Consider the following 8546-nt stretch of genomic DNA (forward strand, 5'->3'; position numbering starts at 1 on the left):
CCTTATAATATCCAGTATTGGATTATAATGTTTTCTATTTGGCGTCCACCAGAGGTCAAAGGGTCAAAGGGGTGGGGGCACCATGATAACCTCCATAGTCAAAGCAGAATCCATGAGTAACAGTTGAGCCAAGTAGAAGCTAATTCCTTCCTGTAGTAGGATAATAAATGGGCCATCTACAGGTGAAAGGGATGAGGATCCATTTCATTACTTTATTTTTTATTATATTTGTTTATAGGTGTATTATTTGAGCTTTATTTATTATATAATTCAATGATTTACTAGATTTGATAGCATCACTTTCTGCTGGACATCAACAGCCCTGAGTCTATGATATACATCATCTAGGTTCCTAACAACTAATGTTGGACTGACCCACTTGAGTACCAGGTCCTATGGGTGTCCCATGCTCTAAACCAATACTGGGTTCCAGAGGTCCAGGAGAAGACAATACTAATTAAAGGGAACCTATCATCACAAATAGGCCTAATAAACCACTACCAGCATTTTGTCAAGCAGCCGTACAGTTTCTAGATCATGTTTCTTTCATGACCAATGGTGGTGACATCATCCAGGAAATGAACTTTGAAGTGAGATGTTGATTGATTGTATAAAGTCATGGAGGAAGAGATTTTAACACGGAAGTCAAGCTCTCCCTGTCTGTGAACACCTCCTCCCATAGGAATGACATCATCTCCCAGACTTCAGGAGATCTGGTCAATGATGTCCCAGGGGGCAGGACCATCAATAACAGTGAAGTGGGCGTTCTAAGGCAGAGAAAGCTGGACTTCAGTGTTAAACTGATGGTGCTTGACAACATACTGATGGTGGTTTATTAGGTCAACCACCTGTGGTTTCCTGTGGCTTGTTAAAGGGCCCAAGGAATTCCAGGCGGACACTGCCAACAACTTCTGAAAACCAGTGATTCCCCATGGGGAAGTTACCATGAGCTGCTATTTCAGTGTAATGTATTATTAAATGGGGGGCATTCAAAGGTCTGTATAGGTAGCTGCTCCCCACTGTGATTCTTAGAGGGACCTTGGGTCCTCATTTGGGAAAATCCTTCATGGCGTCTTTTGAACCTTAAAGAATTTATAAAAACATGGGTTTTCCCGATAAGACAATCACCTTATAAAAATTTTTTTCTAAAGATTACCGATTGCCGCTCTTGCCGAACATTCAGCATTCAGTAAATAAATTCTAGGTGGCAGGAATCCGACATTTTGAAAATGAATTGACACTTAGGTTGTATAAAGCAGATGAATAGCTGAGTTGGAATGGAATACATTACATTCCGCATTTCCTCCCGCTCCATATGGGGACGGCCTATTACCCTATTAATAGACTTATTTTAGAAGCACAATATTTCACTTTAAATCAGACCCTGCCACGCGGATGACAGATCTCCATACCTAGCTCGCTGCCATGGAAGAAATTGCTGTCTTAATTTATGTTTTATTTGTGCATCTAAACGTTACACAATCTGCATGTAAAGTGGACGGGATGAGCGCGGAGCGGGGGTCTACCAGCTCAAAACAGCAGTCTGCTCTTAATAGGGAAAATGAATGAAGGACCCCCGCAGCAAATCTAATGAACTCTTATAAATGGGAATCCCAGAGGCAGGGAGCAATCTGTAGCCGTCATCCACCTTAGTGATCGGCTGCCACACACCGCGCGCCCTCCCTGAGATCTGACACAGTTAATGTTTTCTGCAGCGATAGGGGGTAAGGATGGAAGTGACAGTATATAACGTGCCGTATACTACACCGATGCTAAGTGTAAGACTATTCTATACAAATCATATTTATGGACCCAACAGTGGGTGATCTACATCAGCAAAGGGACAATACCGGAACCTTTAGGGCAGTGGTGACTAACCTATGGCACGGTGCCAGACGTAGCACTCTCTGTTGCTCCAGCGCAGAGCTTTCCGGACAGGACTCAGGCAGCCCAGGACGTGCAGGAGAAGGTGTGGACAGAGCTGGATTATCATTGGAACTTGTTCACCAAAACCTGTAATTCTTCTGCCTCAGGGGGAACCTTGAGGAATGCTACAATGATAATCCAAAATTCTCCTCCTTCTTTTTAATGACATCCTCAAGCAGAGCATTAGCAATATGTTACTGCCATGTTGGCATTTTTGGATAGGAGAGCACAGTGGCTCAGTGGTTAGCTCTACAGCCTTGCACTGCTGGGCTCCTGGGTTCTAACCCCACCATGACAACATATGCAAAAAGTTTGTATGTTCTCTACGTGTTTGCATGGGTTTCCACCGGCTCCTCCGGTTTCCTCCCACACTCCAAAACATACTGGCAGGTTGATTAGATTGGGAGCCCCATTGGGGACAAGGACTGATTTGGCAAGTTCTGTGCAGTGCTGTGGAATTTGTGAGCGCTATATAAATAAAGAATTGTTATAAATAATTGGTTATTTGCAGGGGTGCACCAGCCATGAAGCCTTTTGCCTCAGACAGCACTATCTGCAGCAAGATGGGAAGCAGCATTGAGGGGGCAGTTATTTGCTACTAACCAGTACCTTACACTAAAAATGGAGTCTCTTCACACCTACTGTCAGCATTGATGTGAGACACAGAATGGAGAGCCCACTTACTAAAAAAATGATGTGATACATTACTACTGGATGGGGCAGACCGGGCGTCATTCTACAGCACTCGGTCTCACTGCTATAGGAGATAATACAGTCTAGTGACTGTGGTCAAGGTCTGGTCCTCAATAAATGTAGTAGGGAAGTTGTTAAGGAGGCCGTCACCTAGAAAATGTATAATTTTAGTTGTGACTTATTAAAAATCATAGAGGAGAAGAAAGGAGAAAAGATGTGACAAGCCCTGGACACACAGGGGTTGATGATGTAACATAACATCTTTTACACATTACTAAGTATTTTCCAGAATATCTATATGATGAGTTATCAGTCGCGGTCACTTCACTTTATTCACTAAGCTGCAGTTGCCAGGGCCTGCCACTATACAGGGAATGGAGCTGTTCTTCTCCATCTGTTTTCTATTTTGTATCCGGCACACAAGGAAGATAAAATGACTTGATTGGATTGGGGTCTTCCCATTAACGCCTATACAAGAGTCATAGGCCCATGTACAGGCAATGAGCATTTGCCTTGTCTGCTGCCATATAGTTATACTGTGTGTGACTGTATTACTGGCAGTGTCATGGGGGACGGATCATCTATCGACTATTTCCGGTGCTACGGTTGCCTTAAAAGAAGAGACACCTTGATGACATGTGAAGTAACTTTACATTTCGGCGTCGCTAATGCCTCTTGCCCAAGAGCGAGTGCAGTCAGTGAAAATCGCTCCGTGCGCTGGAGGGATCTCCCGACCGGAACCTCTGATCCCTGGAATGACCTGAGACCTGAGTTCATTCCAGTGAATGAGATTTGGTTTGGAAAATCTGATTTTTACTGACTGCACTCGCTCATGGGAAAGAGGCTTTAGGATGCATAATGCAGCAAACACCCGCAGCTAACAACCACGATTGGTGCTGCCACCGATTGCAGATGCTAACTGTTTACATGATGCTCTCCAGGGACTCCCAGACCTGACGGAAGTAGAGGGTAACAGATGACCCCATATTCTGCAATACGGTAAAATTGCAATATTAGTGATCAGACCCTCTAGGTTTTAAGTACCCTAGAGGGCCTAACTGTAAAAATGTAATTATTAAAAATTTTAAATTTAAATTCTATATTAGCCCTTTTCCCCCAGAACTGAAATAAAAACAAACAAACATAAACATGTTAGGAATCACCACATCCCAAAAGTCCCAATCTATCTAAAAATAAAAATTGATTATTCCCGGTGATGAGCCTAATGCCAAAATTGCCACTTTTTTGCCATATAGCATAAAAATTTGTATAAAAAGATGCAGTACAGTCCCCAAAATTTTAACAATGAAAACTCCATCTTGTCCCGCAAAACATTCAGCGGAACAATAAAATAAATGATACATTTTTAAAGGAGGGGAGCAAAAAACTGAAACGCAAAATGGAAAAGGGGCATTGGCATAAAACGGTTAATACTGTGTACATATATACATATATGTGTGCATATAGAAGGGGCATCATATATGTTTAAAGCATCAATTTCAGAATTTTTATTTCCTGTATTTTTTTAAAGTTACTATAAATTTTAAAAAAAGACAATTGAAGACAATTGAGCTGCAAGTGTGAGCTCCCGCACCTGTGCCGATCGTCCTCACACATCCATGGGGGCAGCAGGATCTCACACTTTATAGGAGCCATCGAATTGTAATAATTACCACTTCCCCTGTTGTGCTGAACTTTTCCAGGAGAATTAGATCTAGACAAATTATCTTGGCACATCTTCTCCAGTCTCTCAGGTGAACAACTCGCGAAAAATACAGGAGCCGAAAACTGGTAATTTAGAGAAACAATTCCACTTCCAAAAACTTCTGCCTCATTCTGAAAGCTTTCCATTCATTAATGTTAAACCTTTAAAGGATGAGATACTATATGCAAATGAGCCTGAGGGGCTCCAGGCTCCCTTAACACCTATGGAGCCCGGAGCCCCTCAGGCATATTTGCATACAGTCCTTCATCCTGGTAGTAGATGCCCTTTAAAGACACAGCAATATTTTTTATATTCTATTCATCATCTCATTCTGAGAACCATAACTTTTTCTATAACTTTTTTTTGAAACCTTCAGCCTTCTCTTTTATTTTTAATCCTCTTTCTTATTTTTCCACTTACAGAGATGTAGGAGGTCTTGTTATCTGTCATTTTTAGCAGTGATGAACTGCTAGCTTTATCAGAACCCTCCGATAAAGCTAGCGAACACTGCACTGCCATAGCCTCAGAACACCGGACCAAACTCACAGCGGCCCAGCGTATTCATGAGGGGGTGGTCCGAGGAGTCGGTGACTGTCGCATAAAGCCCATCAGTCACCACCGGCCTATGGCAGCGCCTCGGACCGCCCCCACTCATGAATACGCCAGACCACTTTGAGCGCGGTCTGGCGCTCCTATCGTACTACGCGGCATTGTCTCATGCCTGGCGTAGAATCCTTCTATAAGCTTTGCCAGGACCTGGGACAGGATATGGAGCCCTGTGCCCCAACCTGTCATGGCCACCTTTCACAAAAGTGGCATTAGTGTGGCAAACGGGTAAAATATTCCATGCAAGGCAGGATAAATGCCCCCGTTGTGTTTATTTTTGTGTATTTTTGTCCAATTCAGAGCATTGAATCACAGTATGTGTATGTATGATGTGTATACTCTACAGTCATGGCCAAACGTTTTGAGAATGATACAAATGTTAATTTTTACAAAGTCTACTGCACCAGGTTTTATGATGGCAATTTGCATATACTCCAGAATGTTATAAAGAGTGTTCAGCTTAACAGCAATTAAATGCAAAGTCAATATTTGCCTAGAAAATGAACTTTTTCTCCCAAAACACATTTCAACTTCATTGCAGGCGCCTTAAAAGGAGCAGCTAACATAGTGTCAGTGATTGCTCCAGTAACACAGGTGTGGGTGCTGATGAGGACAGGGCTGGAGATCAGTCTGTCATGATTAAGTAAGAATCACCACTGGACACTTTACAAGGAGGCTGGTGCTTGGCATCATTGTTTCTCTTCTGTTAACCATGGTTATCTCTAAAGAAACACGTGCAGTCATCATTGCACTGCACAAAACTGGCCTAACAGGGAAGAGCATCGCAGCTAGAAAGATTGCACCTCAGTCAACAATTCATCGCATCATCAAGGAATTCAGGGATGGGGGGATGGGGCTCCCAGCAGTGCAGAGCTGCTCAGGAATGTCAGCAGGCAGGTGTGAGTGCATCTGCACGCACTGTGAGACTGCGGAGACTCTTGGGGCAAGGCCTGATGACAAGGAGGGCAGCAAAGAAGCCACTTAATAATAATAATCTTTAATAATAATACTAAAAACACTTCTCTCCAGAAAGAAGATCCGGGACAGACTGATATTCTGCAATAGGTACAGGGAGTGGACTGCTGAGGACTGGGGGAAAGTCATTTTCTCTGATGAATCCCCTTTCCGATTGTTTGGAACATCTGGAAAACAGCTTGTTCGGAGAAGACAAGGTGAGCGATACCACCAGTCTTGTCTCATGCCAACTGTAAAGCATCCGGCAGCCATTCATGTGTGGGGCGGCTTCTCAGCCAAGGGAATCGGCTCTCTCACAGTCTTGCCTAAAAACACATCTATGAATAAAGAATGGGACCAGAATGTCCTCCAAGAGCAACTTCTCCCAACCCTCCAAGAGCAGTTTGGTGATCAGCGATGTCTTTTCCAGCATGATGGAGCACCTTCCCATAAAGCAAAGGTGATAACTAAATGGCTCAGGGAACAAAACATAGAGATTTTGCTGCCAGGGAGAATTGCAGAGGTCCTGAAGAAAAAGGGACAACACTGCACATACTGACTCGCTGCAGTAACTCATTCTCACTGTCAGTAAAAGCTTTTGTTACTCATAATATGATTGTACTTGTATTTCTGTATGTGATAAAAACATCTGACAAACCAGAGGGCAACAGATCATGTGACAATATAATATTTGTGTCATTCTCAAAACGTATGGCGGTGACTGTATACACTCTGCATGATGTGTATACCCTGGCAGATGTTTGGACATTCTTCTGGACAACCACTTGTGATACATTTCGAGTCTAGCCCTATTTGTCGTTGACTGTCAGGGAACAAAGGAGACCCTTGTTATCCCCCAATCACTATTGATCATTGCACGATAAGCGTCAAACAGCATAAATCTCAGTTTCCTGTACTCGCAGGCATTGTCACCAAGGAGCACATGTCTATTACAGCGCCCCCTATGGGCTTACAGTACTGTAAATTAAAGGGGTTGGCCACACTAGTATAAATCTTAACTATGGCAGGCTACTAAATATTTGTCAAGCTTACCTGACTTCTCCAGCCTTGTCTGCCCTCCCATGTGGTCAGTGCAGCCCCGGGTCCATCTTCTTACCTCTTTGTCTTCCTAGCCGTCCTCCCAATGTCACTCATTAAAAGAACACATGATCCTCCTCTTGTCCGTGTGGCACGTGCACAAAGATTTCAGTGGGCCGTTATGTGCATAGCCACATGCAAGGTGTTTGCGTGGGTTTCCTCCGGGGACTCTGGTTTCCACCCACACTCCAAAACATACTGGTAGTTTGATTAGATTGTGAGCCCCATTGGGGACAGGAACTGATATATAAAGGAATTATTATTATTAATTAAGATAGATGGTGCCTGCTTACCCCGCCCACCTAGTGCTGCTCCTAGGAGTCTGGGAAAAGAGCGGGGACCAGAGGAAAGTTACGGGTGAGTGGGTGAGAATTCGTTATTAGCAATCTATTTCCCATTACTTGTAATTTTTATGCCAATGGTGGACAACCCCTTTAAGACAGGGCAGAATGTGGTTTTCAATATGTCCAATATGTCAGTATTTTTGGCCATTTTACGTGTTTTTGTACAATATGTTGGGAAAGAGGTTTTGATCACAGACACCGCGTTGCCCGCATCACAATCGTGTAATTTAGGAGGAAGGTTTTATAGGGAAGCAGCTTCCTGCCGATGTGAGATCTTGGGCTCTTGAGGAAACTATTTTTTATTATACTTTCTATCAATAAATCATTTGTCTTTCTTTGTGCAGGGAAATTACAGAAAGCATAAAATGGCAATGACACATTTGGCAATTTATTCTCAGTTTCATTTACTATATGACTGGCTGCCAATTTCCTTAGTAAGTAGCGAGTGTCTGTGTGCGCAGGATCGCTCCCCGGGGATCACGTCTACTCATTTCTAGCAATGGGGGGGCGGAGGAAGATCTGCTCTCATTGGTTTTCTTCTCATATACATAAGGGATGATTGAAAATTACAATTTTGTATAAGATAAAGTCGGCTCTAAAAGTATTTAAACCCCTTGATCCTTCCTCACTTTTAAAGTTACAGCCACAAACTTATTTGTATTTTCCTTATATTTTATGTGATGCACAGGACTGCAACCTTTTTAGCTGCTGCCCCCTTAAAGGAGAAATTCCCATGAAGACAGGTTTCTTATACTTGTATAATTGTACTCAGAATAACAAAATAACACATTCTCTAAGTCACTGTTATTGACAAAAATGCAGCATTTAACAGATATAATTCCAATCTATCTATCAGTACTGGTGTACACAATTTCAGTTGCCCCTGGACCTGACCCTGTAACTTCTGACTTTGGGTGGCCACCATTTTTGATTTGTATGTGACTGCCTGGAGCGGAGATTTCTGTCTCTCTTTGCTCTGCATCTGTAGCCACGCCCCCTGCACGGAGCTCAGAGACTCTGACTGACATCCTGCCAGCAAACAACACATGGTGAGGAAAGAGAAGCTGCAAGCTACAAACTCCAGGCAGATAAGTGATCCTGGGAAAGGGTAGGCAGGCACATATCTGTGAGAACAGAGAGGTAGCAGAGATGACAGTGTAGAAGTTTATCAGCCTCTGTGTAATAGGTATCTCATGCATCTCTGATCTGTCTCATCTCTC

Source organism: Engystomops pustulosus, chromosome 3 (assembly GCF_040894005.1).
Source record: "Engystomops pustulosus chromosome 3, aEngPut4.maternal, whole genome shotgun sequence".
In the NCBI taxonomy this organism is placed as follows: Eukaryota; Metazoa; Chordata; class Amphibia; order Anura; family Leptodactylidae; genus Engystomops; species Engystomops pustulosus.